This window comes from Equus przewalskii, unplaced genomic scaffold (genome assembly GCF_037783145.1).
Source record: "Equus przewalskii isolate Varuska unplaced genomic scaffold, EquPr2 contig_R2093, whole genome shotgun sequence".
In the NCBI taxonomy this organism is placed as follows: domain Eukaryota; kingdom Metazoa; phylum Chordata; class Mammalia; order Perissodactyla; family Equidae; genus Equus; species Equus przewalskii.
The window spans coordinates 200,534-219,064 of record NW_027228693.1 but is presented as its reverse complement, the minus strand read 5'-3'; the positions used below and the strand labels follow the sequence as shown (position 1 = coordinate 219,064).

The 18,531-nt window shown below is 49.9% G+C and overlaps 1 long non-coding RNA gene across 1 annotated transcript; it reads right to left on the bottom strand.

The window, feature by feature from the left end:
* Positions 1–2,784: 2,784 nt before the first annotated feature.
* Positions 2,785–8,390, bottom strand: LOC139081414 (uncharacterized). Its single transcript, XR_011536505.1, has 3 exons — positions 7,943–8,390; positions 7,053–7,143; positions 2,785–3,435 (listed from the first exon to the last, which is right to left on the bottom strand). It is a non-coding gene; the product is annotated as an uncharacterized lncRNA (long non-coding RNA).
* Between the last annotated feature and the right edge of the window lie 10,141 nt (positions 8,391–18,531).

Here is an 18,531-nt window from a genome sequence, read left to right as displayed (position 1 = left end):
GAAGTTATAAGCAATTCCTGAAGACCCTCCTCCATGAATCCCACTAGTATAGAACATCAAGAAAAGTCTCAGCCAGTTACAAAAACCTTTTCTTTGTGCAAATCAGAAATGCAAACTGATTAAAGTCATGATTTCACCCTTCTCTTAAAAAAATAGAAAGCATTCAACACAGTAATTTACATCCTGGAAGGCTTCACAGATGTAGTCCTATAGCACTCAGGACTTGAAACCCATCCTCCAAGCTTTACAAAGCCAGACATTACAGTAAATCTCGCTAGTTGTACGGCCTCATCTTTGGCCAAGAGACTGTAGAAGATCTAGGTGGTGAATGTGTTGCCAGTGAGATAGTTGTGTTGTTTTGGTAGAAAACTCTAGAAGAGGATCTGCAGCCAGAAAACCCTACTGCTGAGACTTCAGCCCCCAAAGATCCCCCAAGCTCTTTGAAAATCAGGCCAGTCTCACAGCCTTTCCTGAACCCAGTGATGAAGAACGAGTCTGAAGAATCAGAGACATGGATCAAAAGGTTCAGGAAGCTAGAAGATGCCCTGTACTTGTGTGATCTGAATAATGCAGGTGAAGTGCGAAGCTTAAAGCTAATATACTTCTGTTTGTGTTTTAGTCTGAAAGTGGAGATCTCATTTTCTTTCACTTGTTAACAAATACAATTTGTATATAAACCACGTGCCTGGCACTGTGCTGGGCACAGTCAGGGAATACAAAGATGGATCAGATGTGTAACCTCCACCAGGTTGCTTAAAGTTTCTCTGTGTCTCTGGAGGAATCGACTTCACCACCTGGGTCTAACCCACAGTCCAATCTTGCAATTCCCCTGATTGACATTTTCAGCATGCTTGCTAACAGACTGAACTCCAAACTTCTTAGCAAAGCAAAACCTGATCCTTGTCTACCTGACCAGTGTCTTCTCCTTCAGTTGCTATTCTCTCAGCATACCCTATCCTGTCAGAGTCAACAACGTGCCTTCCTCAAATGTGATTTCTCCTGTGGCCATGCCCTCCATCTGAGCTGTCTGCCTCTCCTTTACCTACCTCACCCCCTCCCAGCTCCCCGTCTTGTCCAACTGGCTAATTAATGCCTAAACATATTTTGATGTGGATTAAGGCTGCCGCAGCTAGAGAAGCCCAAGGTGACCTGGCCTACATGCCAAACTATACGACCCAGTGGACTTTTTTTATGGTATGAGTTAGGACTGCCCCAGGGAGAGAAGCCCAGGGGATCCTCACCTACATGCCGATCTATATGGCCAGATTCGTATCTAAAGTTATATAACCGCACAATAACCAGACCCCATCTGCACTGAAATCATTTAATGACTTTTTTACATCATCTTTTCTTTTCTCCAGTAAAAATAAATCACGTACCCATGCCTTCCAAAATTAGCCCTAGCCCTCAACTCGGGGCAGTAGCAGGAGCTCTGACTGCCCATGGGTCCTGTCCCCATGCAGCAGCAGCAGGGGCTCTGACTGCCCGTGGGTCCTGTCCCCACGCACCAGCTCTGCCTGCCCATGGGTCCTGTCCCCATGCCAGCGGGGGCAGCAGAAGCGGTGGCAGCAGAAGCTCTGACTGCCCATGGGTCCTGTCCCCATGCTATTCCACACTATTCTCTAAATAAAAGAGCACTACTGCCAGATCTTGAGAGTCTAAGAAATCTTTCTTTCGACTCCTCGGCTCACCGATCCCGCATCATATTTTACGTTGGAACTCAACTCCACTCCTCTGAGACTCCACAGACAGATCTAGGCCAACCTTTATCTGATCACTTAGAGTTCATTAACATCCAGTATCATATTTAATATATTGTATTTTTTCATTTGAGGGCTTGTTACTATCTCACCAGTAGACTATATTCCCTTTTTATCCCCAGCATCTTGTGCAATTCTGTTCAACACTTTTTTTGAGGCAATAAGTAAACAAACCAATGTACATAAATAACTAAATCCAAGATGGGAGGTGATAAATGCCATTAGGGTGTGCTACGTGGGCATTCAGAGAAAGGAGGTTCCTTCCCATAAGGTGATCAGGAAGTCTCTGGTAATATGGGACTGATCATTAGAGATCAAGGGCAGTTTGTATACAAAGGAATGAAATAGAGCGCCCTCTCTGGCAAAGGTGCAGGTTAGCCAAGCAAAGTGTTATGTATGAAGCTCAATGCAAGGAGTTTGCTTTGTATACAATGTAAGGACTATTAAGAAGAATATCAAATGATAGAAGATGGGACCAGATCCAGGAGGATCTTAGATGCCAGACCTGGAGATGAAGATTTCATTCAAAGACAGTGAGTAGTAGTGAGGGTTTCTAAGCAGGGGAGTGGTATGATCAAGTTGTACTCCAGAAAGTTGGTGATTCTGTGCAGAATGAAGGAGAAATTGAAAGCAGGAAAAGGAGGAAGGAGGCTATCAGAGTGTCCAACTGGGAGAGAATGTAATCCAGAACCAGGTCAGAGGCCTGCAGGAGGGAGGAGCACATACAAAAGCACATGGGCTGAAATTGTTGTACTTAATCACACACTGTGATTCGTGAAGACTTAGTGTCCCCTATGTGGCTCTGGAAACACGAAACTTGTAGAAACAGAGATAAGAGTGGTGGTTTTCAGGGGACAGGGGGAGATGTTTAAAGGGTACAAACTTTCAGTTTTCAGATGAATAAGTTCTGAGGATCTAGTGTACAGCATGGTGAGGCTAGTTAATGTAGGGGAGGAAGACATTTCCTCTTCCCAAATGTGGGTTGGTCTGGCCGGAGAACGAATTAAATTCACCTGAGACAGAATAGCAAGAGAAAATTAAACAAAGCTTTATGAGGAACCATGGCCCAGGGCCTTTCTTCCCGAAGGAAGAAAGGGCACCCAAGAAGTGGGGTGCACAGAGTGGTTACATACCCCCAAACAGGGTGTTTCACGTATGATTGAAATGTCCCTTTTACAACAGTCACGAGCCTGCTCTGTCAGCACAGTGCTTGATGGAGGCAGATATTTCTGCTGTCTCAGTGAACGCCGCGGGGTGGCAGGTGTGTTGCCTCGGGCTGGGGGATCACAGATGAGCGCAGCAATCAGTTCCTTGCCTACAGAGAGGGAGGCACCTTTACAGATAGAGATTTACCTTACAGATGTAAATGTGTCCTAACAAAGGGCCTCCTTCCCTGTCCCAGTTTATCAAAAGCAATCAGCCTCAAATAATCCTGATGCCAAAGAGACATATGTTGGGGTGGCCAATTTCAGGTCCCTACAGTCCCGCCTTTGAAACTAAAAGTTTCACAATCCAGAAGCTGAGTGGTAGGTTGTTTCATCTCACTGAACACATTTCTTAGTCCTGGTAATAGATCAGTCCAGTTAAATTCATTTTAGAAGGTGGCGATGCAGGTGGGCTCCCAAAGTTAGGCCTATGTTTTGGAAGCAAGCAATCAGGTGTTTAAGAAGTATTTCTATGGAAATAAAAAGAAAAACAAGGTTAATGGTTGGAGCAAATTATAAACTAGTTCCTGAGTCCAGGAGGCAGCCAGTCAAGAAGACTTCTAGATGTCAGAGTGAAGCATCTTTAGCAGCTTGAAATGTCCCTGATGATGTCATCAGGCATTCAGATATCTTTCTGAGTGTCTTACAGCTTACACAGCAACAGACAGGAATCTCTCAAGTTGTTATCACGTCGTTCAGCTTTAGTTTGCAAGGCTTCAGGAAAAAGAGCAGGTTCAATTCTCAATGATTCCAAATGAAAATGAGGAAAAGATTGAAAACATTAGTTTGGAGATTTGTAACCAGATATTTCAGCAGAAGAATTCAGGATCCAGTCCAGTTCACAGGTGGGAAAAAAAACCTCAAAGACAATTAACAAAACTAGGATCTAACATCCACAAATGTGTCTTATAGTTTTTCACTGAAACATAGTTCTTCTCTCTAAAATCACCCTCATTTTTACCAAAGATAGCCAAATTAAGACTAATTGGTTTGCAAAATAAGTTTAGTTTCAAGAAACTTGGCCCAATTATTTACATAAGTGCAGCAAAAATAGCAGTTGATCATATAGGCTCTTAAATCTGCTGTGCTGAAATTTTTTATGAGGAATCTCAGATTGAACTTTAAAGACCTCTCGAGGCCAGGAAAGCCACGCCAAGGATTTGTGCCATGAGGCCTTGCCTGCAATACCTTAGATTTGGGTGAATTTCTCTCCTTTCTTGAGTTCCCCCCAAAATATTCTGAGGTTCCTTGCACCTGCCAGATAAGCAAGCTTCCTTACTTACCAGGTAAGATTGCCAGAATCTCTGTAAACAAGGTACCAGGCCCATATTTCCAAGTGGCTTTATTTCCAGAAAGTCAACCTTCTTCCTCAAAGGCAGTATTGTCATATCTGAGTCTGTATGTTTCTCTCAAATATGACATTCCAGTCAAAGCTTTGGTAAGATAACAAATGTGTCCTGTTATAAGGAGAACAGATTCTTATTGAACTTATGCAAATAACAATATTGCCGTGAAACAACCATACTCACTCACTTACTAGGTTTCCAAATTCTGGAGGGATCAGGTAGGGAGAAAAAGATAAATGTTTCAGTTTTGCTCATAAAGGTATACTATCACTAAATTGCTGTAAGTCATAGTCAGCGTAAGAGAAAAGATTTCCTTAAATCTGAGAAAACAAAACAAAACATCAAAAAAATCAGCAATATTTCAAATAAAAGTCATAAAAAGTCATAATCATCCTCATCAGTTCACACAGTCCTGTATAATTGATTACTGAGCTTAATCTCCTGTTAGCAGATCTATGAGGTTATCAGTTTCTCCATTAGATTTCTGTAATTTCTTACCCAGTTCAGTTCTGTGATCTGAAAGTTTATCAGAAAACTGTAATCCAGAGTAAGTGTCAGAGTCTTTTCCATGAATGTCTCTGAAGATGAGAAGTATTTGCAAAAGCAAAAAGCATCAGAGTAAAACAACTGACTGTAAACAACAAAAGACTTGAAAATGACAATTGACAGAGAAACTTATTATTTCTGATATACAACACCCTAAAATAATATTTAGAATTATGGCTGATAGCCAGGACAGATCAGAATTTTAGGAATGTTATATAATTTTCAAAACACTAATATCAGTAATATTTACCCACATAATACCACTTAAGAAAGATTATCATCGCTTATCTGATAATGCTTCCAATGTAAATTAACCTACCAAATAGGCCTAATTAGCTTAGAATCTTCCACCTTATAGGAAGAGAGAGCAAATGTCTCTCCGAAGTCCCAGGGACCGTCTGAAAATCCCCAGAGAAATTCTCCTCCTTCTACCAGGTTGAAAGACAGCCTTCATTCGGGACTTGAATATTTTTGAGGGAGAAGCTTGTCAAAAATATCAAAAGATTTTAAAACACTTGTTCAAACAACGCTCACTGTCAGACAATGCTCAGGTATCCATTTAAAGTGACAACAGAAACAATCAAAAGTCTTAAGAGTGACCTCAGTCATTATATTAACAAAACAGATTTGTCTTTTAGGTAGACTTACTCAAAGGAACACCTTTTATAACCTCTTTATCAAGAGCAGACCAAAAGTTCAAGACAATTATCCTTTGAGAGAAAACCAAATTTTAATTTCTGTACCACTTTACTTTTTCATATTAAAACCCATTTACCTAATTAGATTCATTTCAATCTTAGCCAACTTCACCAGGCGTAAAACTCCTTTCAGAATTTCTCCTTCACAAACCTTCTACAACTTTCTTTTTGCCTTCAGAATTTGTCCCAAAGTCTTTCTATTTTTTTTTTCCACCTAGTACTTTAGGACAAGTTTATCTTTTCTTAACCCATCAAACAAAAATATTCCATTCTTTATACCCTCTTTACTAAAAATTTACACCTTACTTTCCTTAAATACAGAGCTGTTTTTCTTATTAATTTCTAGCAGCTTTAATCACACATATTAGAACTCTTTAACCTTCAACAAACCGTAGGAAACACGAAAATGGTAAGCAATTATGAATTGTCTTTTATATCAGCATTCTAAACACTTTTCATAATTTCTAGAAACACGCCGCACTTTACAGTAAAAGACCCAAAGACTTTTAGCCTCTCTGCAATAAGAAGGCAAAAGTAGATAAACTTAGATACGTTTAGCAATAATGTTTCAGTGTTCTATCCAATCCAAAAATGACCCAGATACTCAGATTTTTTATCATTTAACTTAACTTGGCAAAACTCAAGATTGTTACCAAAAAGAATTTTGAAGCTGTTTTTTTCCCCCAAGTATACAGACCATAAAACAGTTATTGTATCCAGTTTTATCTATTTAAATCATTTGTTTCCAACAATTATGTTCAGATTACCTACGGAAACCTCATGGGACATTAGACAAAACTGATCATTTAAAGGTATTATTTTGCTGACGAATTTCTAACAGACAACATGAGCTTATTTGACTAGTAAACCCAGGCTTGCATGCCTGTATCATATGCAAATACCTACAACTCTTGAGGGCATGCCTTTTCAATCACACCAACAACTTAAACTTTCATTAACCAAAGATTAATCTATGTCATGTTAACTTGAAAGACATTTGGGTTAAAACTTTTTAGAGAAACTTTTTTGTAAGCGCTTACTTTAAGTCAATGGAATAGAGCTCTTTAGAAATTGCACCATCTGGAGGAAAAGTATCACACGTTTGTAACATATATAGATACAGACAGGCATATAGAACAAAGATTTTCCTTAGATTTGACTTAGGTGTTGTCATAGCAGACCACGGTGAAAAAACTTGTTTTCCCAGTTTTTTTTTTCCTTTCTCTCTTTCTTTCTTTCTTTTGGCCTTAGCAATCTGGCTTGGGATCCCCCTTTGTTAAGCAATTGCAATCACAGCACGAAGCCAACCGGAGTCTGGAGGAAAGGCTGCAAATTCAGGAACTGATTTGGGCCGTTTCAGAAGCTCGATTTCCTGCTTCTCTTTTGATTTTCTTTTGTTATAAAGTCCGAACAACTTCTAAGGACAGTGTAGTGGGTCAGAAAGCATGCTGCTTGTGAGTGTTACTCCCTATAGAAAGGTCATAAACACTCTCTTACATGCCTCGGTTTTTCCCTCCAGCTGCCTAATACCGCTGTGGGAGCTCCGAGCACGGGTGACCAGCCCTTAGGTGCACGTCCCCGGACGAACCTGTAATTAATTACTGCTAGTGAGAGCGGAGTTCCCTATGGGACTGCTGCACGTCACGAGGATTGATCCTCTGACACTCCCACTGAGGTCATCTTTCACCTTCTATTCTCTGATGCTGGGTGGGGTCCTCCTTTCTGGTTTTTCTGTTGTTGTTCATTTATTTATTTAATGATTGGCCCTGAGCTAATATCTGTTCCTCACCAGGGAACAAACAGCACATGGAGCTCCAGTCCTCCCCACCCCCCGCCCTGGGCGCCAGGCTGCCGCCTGTGGTGTAGATGCAGGGAGGGGACCCAGGGTCTGACTGAGCTGGAGCGCAGGGCCTCCTCTCAGCGAGACCCTCGGAGACACAGACCGCGCCCCAGGAGGAGCAGCCTGGGAGCGATCGAGCAGCCGTTCGTCAGCAGGGCTGGCGTGAGGGCGGGAGGGGTGGGCCCGAGGGAGCCCGCCGCTGGGAGTGCAGACAGCCGGCCCGGGCGGGGCCCACCGCACCCTGAGGGACACAGGGAGGGGACAGCGTGGCTGTGCTCACGCACCACGTCTCACTTCCCGCCCGCTCCAGAGGTCTGCGTGGTCCTCCGCCTCCCACGGCGGGGACACTCGGGACTGGGCTGCCCTCCCCCCGGTGAGGGACTGAGGGGCCAGGGGTGTAGCCGGGGCCGTACGCACTCAGGCTCTGTCCTCATGCCCTGCGCTTCAGCCGGTGCTCCTGACAGAAGCGTGTGGTGCCCTGGGGACAACCCACGCCCGCCATCCCCCCACCCCGGGTGACAGCAATGCCCCCTCGGGGGCCTGCGACCTGCAGGAAGCAGCAGCCGCTGGAACGCAAAGGAACGCCAACGAAGGGGAAGGTACATGAACGCGAATGGTCCGCAGCCCGGGCCACCCGACGGGACCTGCCGCGCAGTGCGGACGCCACGGAGCGCCCCGCACGGTCCCGTCTCAGCAGATGCCGCACGCACGACACCGGCGGGCGAGCACAGGGCAGCCACTCGCCGTTCACAGCCATGCGACGGTCCAGACGCGCCCCCGCTCGCACCCCGCCGCCTCTTCCAGGGTTGCGTCTGTCCCGGCGTGCGGCCTCGAGACCCCAGATGCTATCTGCCCGCCGGGGGCACAGGGGCTCCGGGGCCTCTTTGGAGAGACCCCGGATCCCCATGTCTCCGAGTCCCCACTTCACTCCGGCTCCACGTGTGGCCCCGTGCCTATGGCCACTGCCCGCCCATCGCCGCCCAGCCCTCTCAGTCGCTCAGCCTCTGCTCCCTCAGCGCCTCTTCGCTCCACATGGCCCCTCCACCCTCCCCTTAGGCCCTGGGCTCTTTCCCTCATTCCTTGGCCCACCCTGCCCAACAGTGGCTCTTTCCCTGGATCCTCCATCCTGTCATCGATGCTTGGTCCTTTCCATAGGCACTTGGCCCTCCCCTCCCCACCCGGCTCTCTTCATCAATACCGTGCTTCTCAGACACCCTCGGCCCTTTCCGCCACTCCTTGCTGTCTCCATGGGCACTCGGCCCTCCCCTCCCCCATGCGGCTCTCAGTACAGGCTCTGCCCCTCAGAAACCCTCGGCCCTTTCCGTCTCCCCTCAGCTCTTTCCTTCATGACTCTGCGATTCGGACAATCTCGGCTCGCTCGGCCAGCTGTTGGTTGTTTCCATCACCTCTCGGCTCCCTCTGTCAGGACTCTGTGACTCAGACAAGCTTGGCACGCTCAGCCAGCCGTGGATTGTTTCCATCGACCCTCGGATCCCAGACCGGATGCAGGCATCTAGGTTCAGGCTCAGCCCAAGGGACGCGCTCCTGTGCGCTGGGCGGTGGCTGCATCTGTTCTGTAATCACAGCTCACAAAGAAGTGTGCACCGGGGGAGGCCCAGCATGGTCAGAAAGCAGGGGACCTCTGGAGATTTGTGGTCTGGACCTCGGCAGCCTGTAGCTGAAAGGACCAGAGAAAGGGGGCAGGGGTCAGAGGTCAGAGAGCTGGGTAAGGCCATGAGCTCAGCAGAGTCAACCCGGGGTGCATTCTGGAAAGAAAACTCGGGGAGACGGAGCCGCCCCTTGTGTCCAGACTCGTTCGGTTTCATGACTGATGAGGATTTTAGGCTGGTTACTTTTAAAACTGCAGATGAGAAGCAGGCTCTGAGGACTGGAATTTGCTTGCTCTTTGAGAGATATTTGCATTTGTGAAGGAAGGGGGGATGACCTTGTAGGGACCTGAAATTGGCCACCCCGAGGTATGTCTCTTTGGCATCCGGATTGTTTGGGGCTGATTGCTTTTGATAAACTGGGACAGGGAAGGAGGCTCTGGGGAATGGAACTTGCCCTTCTTGGGACACATTTACATTTGTAAGGTAAATCTCTATCTGTAAAAGGTGCCTCCCTCTCTGTACCAGGAAGAAGAAGAGAGATGACCTTGTCCCTAGAAACTCTTAATGGGGAAGGCAAGAACTTAAGTTGGTTGCTGTCTGGCAATCTCATGTAACTGATTTGGGTGGTGGCTTCTGACCTTTGCTTAATCCGATTTGATTCTTGTCTAAAAGTCATGGGATCACTCAATGACCAGACCCCACCTGCACTGATACCATTTTAACTTTTTTTTCATGTTCTTTCCTTTGTCATGTAAAGAGATGTCCATGAAAATAATCCATAACGAATCTATAAGTGAAAATTTAGGTGAGTTTATTTTGAGCTTAAATCTTAGGATTATAACCCGGGAGAGTCTTTCCACAAAGGAACAGAGCACTCTAAAGAAGTGGGGTACAAAAGGGTAACCACTCAAAGAGTATGTTTCACATATGATTGAAATGTCCCTTTTACAATAGTCACGAGGCTGCTCTGTCAGCACAGCAATTGATGGAAAGGGCAGACACGTCTGCTGTCTCAGTGAACACCGTGGCGTGGCAGGTGTGTTGCCTCAGGCTGGGGGGTCACAGATGAGCGCTGCAATCGGTTCCCAGCCTGAAGAAAGATGCTTAATCTTTAAGGAGACGCCAACGTTGGGAGAGGGAGAGAAGTTGCACCTTTGTCTCAAGGACCTTTTGCTCTTGCCATAGGGAATCTCTAAAGCAGATATATAATGCATGATCAATGGCCTCGGTCAGGCCCTTTTGGAAAGACAAGGTCAGGCCGAATTAGGTTTACACAAAATGGCTTCCTCATATACTCCAATATATCCAAGTAATAACTTGCCATTTTTATTTGTCAGAACCTCCACCCAGGTGGAGTTGGCTCCATGCTGTCCAGTTCCTCAGGTTCTCCAGGCCAAACCCTGCTCCCTGGAGCTGATGAGGGACGATCACCCAGGAGGGGTGTGTGAGTTTCCTGAGGTAGCTGCAACAAGTTACCACTAACTGGGCGCCTCAAAATCCATCCTCCCCCGTCCTGGATGATGCGGGGTCGGCGAGCGGAGGAGTCCAAAGAAAGATTTCTTAGACTCTTAAGATCTGGCAGTAGTGCTCTTTTATTTAGAGATTAGAATAGCATGGGGACAGGACCCACGGGCAGTCAGAGATGCTGCTGGCATGGCGAGCTGCTGCTGCTGCCGCTGGCATGGGGACAGGACCCATGGGCAGGCAGAGCTGCTGCAGGCATGTTGCTGCTGCTGCTTCTGCTGCCTCTGCTGCTGCTGCAAAGTTGGGTGGAGAGTAAGGCTAAATTTAAGGCATAGGTATGTGAGTTATCTCTTTAGAAGACAAAGAATATGTAAAAAAGTTAAAATGGTATCAGTGCCCGTATGGTCTGGCCATTTGGCTGTCCCACAACTTTTAGATAAGAATCAAACCGGATTGAGTAAATGGCAGAAGTCACCACTTGAATTTTATCCTCAGCTAAAGACAAAGGAGGATTTGTGGCGGGGGTGGGGGGTGGGGGGTGGGGCGTTGGGGGGATGGGTCAGTTACATGAGGTTGCCAGACAGTAACCAACTTAAGTTCTTGCCTCTGGCATTGATTAAGAGCTTCTAGAGATAAGACCATCCCCCTTCTTCCTGGCACAGAGAGGGAGGCATCTTCACAGATAGAGGTTTCCCTTAGAAATGTAAATGTTTCCCAACAAAGGGGCAAACAAATTCCACTCCTTGGAGCCTGAATCTCATCTGTAGTTTTAAAACTCACCAGCCTAAAAATCCTCATCATAAGCCATTTTAAAATGAAGCAGCCTAAAAATCCTCATCACTGGAGACCAGGAGTCTGAGGTTAAGGGTCGCAGGGCCGCGCTCCCTCTGGAGGCTCCAGGGGAGGGTCCCTCCTCCCTCTTCCAGCGTCTGGGGCTCCAGGCGTCCCTGGGCTGGTGGCTGCCTCTATCCTGTCTCTCTCTGTCCTCACATGGCTCCTCTGTGTCTCTCTGCGTCTCTGCTCTCCCTCTGTCTCTCTCTTATAAGGATCCCTGTGATGGCGTTTAGGACCCACCCAGGTTACTCAGGATAAACGCCTCAAGGTCCCTAACTTAGTCACATCTTTTATCACCATATCCCATAATATTCACAAGTTCTGAGGATGAGGACACGGACATATGCTTTTGGGGGGTGACAAATAAAAATGGCAAGCAATAGGATATATTGGAGTATATGAGGAAGCCATTTGGTATAAACCTAATTCGGCCTTTGTTTTTTGTTTTTTTTTTCCCAAAAGGGCCTGACTGTGGCTATTGAGCACGCATTGCATATCTGCTTAGATATTTCCTATGGCCAGAACAAAGGCCCTTGAGATAAAGGTGCAACTTCCCCCCACATTAGCATTTCCTTAGGGATAAGCGTTTTTCCTTAGGCTAGGAACTGATTGCTGCACTCACCTTTGACCACCCAGCTCACCTGTGACCAGTCAGCTGGAGACAACAGACTGCCACCCTGCTGTGTTCACCGAGACAGAAGACCTACCTGCTATTTCCATCAATCGCTGTGCCGACAGAGCAGTCTGGGAGGGACATTTCAATCATATGTGAAACACCCTCTTTGAGGGTAGATAACCACCCTTATACCCCCACTTCTTTGGAGTGCTCTGTTCCTTTGTGGTAAGACTCTCCCGGGTTATAATCCTAAAATTTAAGCTCAGAATAAACTCACCCAAATTTTCATTTATAGATTGGTTATGGATTATTTTCGTCGACAGGGGCTACCATTCAACGCACTGCAGAGTGCAAGCCTGAAGCCTTGGAGTCCTCGACTCCTCCATCTCCTGGGCCCCAGCATCCCACTTGTCACCAGTTCCCGACCGCACCACTGACAGCAGCTGTTCCCCTCCCAGTCCCCAGCACTCTCCTAGGCCGGGCTGCCATCATCTCCAGGACGACTGCGCCAGCTTCCTGTGGTCTCCCTGCCTCCCGCCTCGTGCCTCTGTCATCCTCCACGGATCAGCCAGAGTGACCCTTGTAGGAGACGGCTCCTCATGGCCATTCCCCACTCCATGTCCTTCGGTACCTCTGTGGCCCTGAGTACACAGCCCACTCTGGCTGCCTCTCAGCTTCTGCCTACACCCTCCCCACACCCCTCTCCCAACAGCAATGACTGTCTGGTCACTTGCCGTCCATGCTCTCACTCACCTCCAACCTTTGTTTGTCCAGTTCCGTCTTTCCAGAATATTCTTTGACCCTCCCACTTCCCCTAACTTCTGAGTAAGAGACCTCAGCTTCCGCAGGGGACCTCCCATGTCCTTGCTGGGTTGGTCTTGTCATCCTTACCCAACACACCTGACGCCTCCGTGGTCATTCAATCCCAGAGTTCCCAGCCATCTCCTCCTTCCAAGTAGATGTGGCTGCTCTTCCCGAGTCGTGTCCAAGAGGGACCTGGTCTCCTCTCCCACCCGTGGGACTGTCAGGGGATGGACAGGCTGTGGCTGCTGGTGCATCTCTTCAGTGAGCGGGGCAGCAGGGCCCGGGCCCAGAATATGCTCTCGGGGGACAGGAATTGTCAGAACCATGTGCTCCTCGTTGGCTGCTCGGGCCAAGGTGACTCTTTTCCTCACACGGGCCCCGTGTGCCAGAGAGAAGGCGGACGAGCAGCCCATGCACAGTGCCTGAGTCAGCTTCACGAGGGGCTGGGGGAGACACACGGCCAGAGGAGGAATGCCAACTGACACCGACACCGCAAGAAGGGGCAGCAGGCCTGAGGGTACTCCTTGCCCACCCTTCCACCCCATAAAAGGAACCCTGAGAGCCCCACCCTGTCCTTCCACTTCCAGCCACCTGCAGCGGAGCCAGCAGTCCAGGTGGAATCCCTGACCCACCTTTGCTGATCTGACCAGATCTGGATACTTAGCAGATTCTGCTCAGCACGGGCTCAGCCTGACGTGCCTCACACTGTGGCCGAGGCGAGTCAGGGCCTGTGGGCCAGGGCAGGGTCAGAGGGCAGGGGGAGTGTGTGCACCTCAGAGTCATCCCCAAGGACTCCAGAATACGGCTGCTGGAATAGGGGAGTCTGAGTCCTCAAGGCAGGGGCTGAAGGCCAGCGTGAGACCCCGGAGCCCTGCCTGATCTCCTCTGGTGAGCCGGCCTCCTCAGGGCCCTCTGGAGCCTGGGCCAGAATGGGCCGTGGGCTCCCACTGCCCCAGGGATCATGCTGGCTCCTGTTGGCCAGGGCTCCGATCCCCCTCTGAACCCTGGGACCTCCTCTCTGCCCCTCATCCTCTACCCCAGGCTCATCCTTCCTCCTGCTCAGGCTGTGCCCTAGGTTCCATCTCCTCGGGTGGGTCCCCCTCCTCCTGTCTCCCATCCTGGCTGCCCCTCCCCTCCCACTCCAGCCGCCCTGGTGGAGCCACTCTTCCTCCTCCATTCCCAACTCCTCTGTCTCCGCATTTCAATCCTTCCCATTCTCTCTGCTCCCCGGTCTTGCAGTTCTCTTTCCAGTGATTTCTAGCAGAAATCAGTGAAGTGTCGTGGCTAGTGGGCTTCTGGAGGCAGACTGCCTCTTTTGTTCAAATCTTGCCTCTGCCAATTATCTGTGAGTCCTTGGACAAGTTATCAAAGGTCTCTAAGCCTCCTTTGTCTCAAAATGGGATCGCAACACGGTCTACACCACAGGGCTCTTGTGGGCGTGAAGGTGCTTAGGGTGGGCCCAGCACACCGGGGCACGGGGTCTGTTTGCTGTCATCGCGAGGATGATGTGAGGCAGCAGCAGCTCTGGCTGTGAATGCTGACCCCCTCCACTGGGTGGTTTCCCCGGGCATGTGCCCCCTACCCGGGTTCCTAGGCTCCTGGAGCAGAGGACCCTGGGACTAGCACACCTGCACTGGCAGGGCCGCTCCAAGAAGGATGGAGCCCATACTCCATCACCCCAGGAAGGATGGAGCCCCTGCCATGTCACTGATGACAACACCAGGGATGCAGAAGGGCCACCAATGCCGTCCAGTGGCCGCTCAGACCCATGGAGACAGAAGGCGAGGTCACTGCAGGGCCTCACAGGTCAGAGGTCAGCAGAGCCTCCACAAACCTGAAGCCCCATGTGCTCCCAGAGCAGTGCCTGCAGGGCTTCTCTTCCCCTGGGCCTCGGGGGATAGGCAGCCCGAGCCTCCCCATGGGCTCCACAGAGCAAATCAGGGGATGAGGCCGAGGGAGTGTGTCGGCTGGATGGGAAGCTGAGCTGGTGCAGGAGTCCAGAGCCCCAGGGGCAGCCTGGGGTCAAAAGGACAGGGGATCAGTGGGCGCAGGTTTGAGCCATGATGCCCAGGTCTACGTCTAAATTTTGCCACAGACTGGCTGTGAGTTCTTGGGCAAGTTATCAAGAAATGGAGACTTTATATACGTTTGTGTGTATGTACATAAATCTACCTGTTGTCCAGTGTGACCCTCAGAATAGTGCTGTGCGGTGAGCAGAAGTCACCCCCTCGTATACACACGCTCATACATATATATCACACACATCTATTTTCTAAACCTGAACCCTCTGCCCTCACTTCCTATGTCCCACAATGTTGCCTTCCTCACTGGTTTGCTCTGCCTCCTAAATGAGTTGACACGTGAACCGTTCAGGATGGGGACGGGCCGCGAGTACTGTGTGAGCTCTCTGGAGGTGATCAGCCCCTACGACATTTATTAAGGTGAATTCTCAGAAGCTGGGTGGCTCCTCTCCACCTCCAGCACTGTTGAGGGTCAAGTTAACAACAGGTAGATGGCGGTGACCAGACCCACCCAGGAGGAGAATAACACTCAGACTCTCCTGTCCCCATCTACACAGTCTAGTGACTGTCACTGTACTTCAGATGCACTGGGATACTTCTCCTTCATTCCAGCCAAAGAGTGTATTTATTCAGAATTCTTATATAGACCTCACGGAGTTCAAAGTCACCTGTGATCCAGGCAGAGACCCATCCTTCATCTAATTTCGACTCAAGTCCACTCAAAGGAAGTAGGCTACACAGATGCAAAAGCACTGTGGGGAGACCGGGGTAGGGGAGTTTACATTTCACATTGGAAAGAGAGATGTCAGCAGGAGCCCAGAACTTCCAGATCCTGCTGAACCTCAGAAGTGTCTCAAACTCCAAGAGCTCCATGTGGCCTCCAGCTCCCGCCCCTGAGACCAGTGTTCCCAGGAGCCTCTGACCTCAAGGAGCCGCAGGGCGTGGGCTCCATCTTCCAATGAGAGCCCGCCCCTGCCCAGACCACCCTCTCCAAGCCCCGGCCACGTGGCCTGTTGCTCGGCCCTGGCCCCTGGTGTTTCCGTGGGGGCCACACACCTGCGTCGGATCCCATGCTCTTCGCTGCAGGGCAGCTGCTCTGGGTGACACCTGCTTCTGCGTGGGAACCGCAGGGAGACAGAGACCGACTTGTAGGGCTTAGGGTCAGGGTTGTGGGAGCTTATGTTTGGGGTTCAGCCCTGGGCAAATCCCAGGTCGGGGTTTGTGGTTAGGGTGGGGTCTCAGGCGAGGGCTGCAGGGTTTACAGGGGTCATGAGGTTTCCGCAATGCTGTATAGTTTACTGTTTGCAGATCTTAGCCTTAGGGAATTCCTGGTGAGGGTCACAGCTGCGAGTTAGGGGACACATGTGTCAGCGTTCTGGGTGAGTGACAGAGTCAGACCTCAATGTCCCTGAGAGAACCCATCCACCACCTCGCGTGCCCTCAGCACCTCTGAAACCTCAAACTCCCCCTTAGCTGGGAAGGGCTCAGGCAAGGGCTTCCCTCGATTCTCAGGCTCCCTAAGAGCCCGATTTGCCCCAGGACTTGGTCAAAACTCCCCCTTATTGTAACGTGCCCAGTGGAACCAGGTCGTCCAGCACGGTCTTTAAACCCTGTTGCCCCGAGTCACTCAGTGGACTGTTCAGCAACGTTTGAATTTCTCCATCAGCATTCTGAGTGCAGAGAAAAGGCCAAGGCGCCACACCGTGGATGATCGATAGCTTCCTTCCTAGAAGATTTGAAAGCTATTTTTGCAACACTTAAGCTTTTCATCAAATGATGAACAAGTTTTACCTATTTGTTTCATTACTGGTGATAAATTTGCCAACTCCAGGTCCACCTGTTTTTGTGAACACGCCCAAAGAAAACGGCCCCCGTGTCGTACGCCACAGAGCAAGGCAGTCACAGGTAAAGGTCCTAGGGCCTCACACACCGAGTCATCTTGGAACTCAGCTGTGGACCCTGCTGGCAGGTGTGGCCTCCACACTGGGTAAGAGCCCTGATGCTGTGGGGCTGCCTGGCCCAGGATCCCCTGCTCCTCCTCAGCCCTGGACCTGGCCCTTCCGTTGAAGACACATCTCCACCTGTGCAGGGACCTGGCTTTCCTTCTCTGGAGGGAGGGCTGATGCCCTGAGGACAGGCCCAGGAAGTGGTGATGCGCTGCCCCCCCAGCCCCTCTGTTGGCATCAGGCCCTTGGCACTGGCCATTTATACTCAACATGTGCTCCCCCGCTCCAGGCAGGTCACAAAGTGTCCCCAAAAGTTCACTCCCAGTGACCCCATCCCTGGGGGACCCCCTCAGTCCTCCCCTCCTGGGCCTCTGTGCGGGAAGACCTGTCCCATGACTCTCCTCTCCTCCAGCCCCCGCCCCCTCACCCCATCCCAGAGCCTTGGTTCAACACACTGAATGATTGAGTCTGGGGGCAGCGACCTGCCCACGAGTATGTCCACTACGTGGGAAATACGTAAGGGGCCCGCAGGCCCAGTCTCACTGCACCGCTGTCTCCAGGAGCCCAGGGCGGGTGAACCCACAAACCCTAGGGTGGGGGTGGGGTGAGAGGAGAGGCGCCATGGCCACGTGGTGTGGTCTGGTCACTCCCAAAGCTGCAGCTTTGTTCCCACGAAACCCTGCCCTGGGGTCTCCATGGTGACTGTAATAACACACCTCAGGCCCTGGAGATGCTAGCGCCCCTTTTCTCTGACAGCTTCTCCCACCGGATACCTGGTCATCCAGGACCTTACATGGAGCCCTGAGTTGTGGGGAGTGAGCTGCATGCTGGATGGGGTGTGAGTGGTGAGAGTCCAAGAAAGGGAAGGGGCCACACCAGGGACCAGGACAATGGGTCTGGATGAACAGGGCATGGGGCTGTCTGAGAACGACACCTCACACACACAGATCTGCACAAGTACCAAAAACTAAAGTAAAAAACATTTAGAAAGCTACAGCCAGAATGGCTCAGGGTCCTCCTGTGGTCGCTCTGTGAAAGCAGGCCAGGGGACACAGCGGGGTCCTGGAGGAGGGTGGATCTCTAAGACAAAGAGCCTGAATCCCTAGATCCAGCAGTGGCAGGGAGGACTGGCCACAGGTCAGGTCACTGTCTGGATTCCACGTGAGTTCCAGTCGGATGACACTGTCACAGCAGCTGCCGCCGTCTTAACACATGCCCTCTCCTTCCTCTTCTGTACAGAGCAGGAGTGCACCCGCGGCAGCCCTGCACTCTGGGCTGCTCACTCGACTAAGTTTCGAGTAGAAGGGCCGCGTGCAATTTCCGGGGAGGATCTGGGAGGGAGGCAGCAGCCCCTTCACTGCCATCTCGTCTCGCTGCAGCTGTGGAGCATACATGTGATGGTTGGAACCCTCAGCAGTGGGCTGGGAGGTGACTTGAGCATGGAAGCCACTGGAGGGCAGCAAAGCAGAAACACAGGGACAGGGTCCTCATGTTGGCAGGGTTCGTTTTGCTGGCACAAGGATGCCTGTCATTTATGGATATGTGGTGGCTCCTCCCTCCCACCCTGAGGTCTCCCTCCCTTTTGATCTCCCTGGTGTGTCACAAAGCAAAGTCTACACGCTGCACTGGGGAGGGGATATAAACCTCTGAACACTTAATCAGGGTATGTCATACCTGTAAAACATCTGAAAATGGTTAAGTTTATCATCTTCTTTTTTTTTTTAAGATTTTTAAATTTTTCCTTTTTCTCTGCAAAGCCCCCCGGTACACAGTTTTGCGTTTTTAGTTGTGGGTCCTTCTAGTTGTGGCATGTGGGATGCCTCCTCAGCGTGGCCTGATGA